The sequence below is a fragment of the Penaeus monodon genome, chromosome 21 (genome assembly GCF_015228065.2).
Source record: "Penaeus monodon isolate SGIC_2016 chromosome 21, NSTDA_Pmon_1, whole genome shotgun sequence".
NCBI lineage: Eukaryota > Metazoa > Arthropoda > Malacostraca > Decapoda > Penaeidae > Penaeus > Penaeus monodon.
The window spans coordinates 31,582,212-31,582,458 of record NC_051406.1 but is presented as its reverse complement, the minus strand read 5'-3'; the positions used below and the strand labels follow the sequence as shown (position 1 = coordinate 31,582,458).

General features: G+C 53.8%; 1 protein-coding gene across 1 annotated transcript in view; it reads right to left on the bottom strand.

Moving 5' to 3' along the window:
* LOC119586650 overlaps nucleotides 1–247 on the bottom strand; it is a gene marked incomplete at its 3' end in the record, with an annotated part of 8,159 nt that overhangs the window by 1,651 nt on the left and 6,261 nt on the right.

Here is a 247-nt window from a genome sequence, read left to right as displayed (position 1 = left end):
TGTGCAATGATGCACTTAACACCGCTCGCAACACGCACCACACCGCACGCAACATGCACCAAACCGCATGCAACACGTACCACACCGCATCACACTGCACGCACCATACCGCACCACACTGCATGCAACACGCACCACACCGCATGCAAGACATACCACACTGCACGCACCACACAACACACCACAAACCACACACAACACACACCACACGCATGCATGCATACAATAGCCAGCAAATACAGAATCC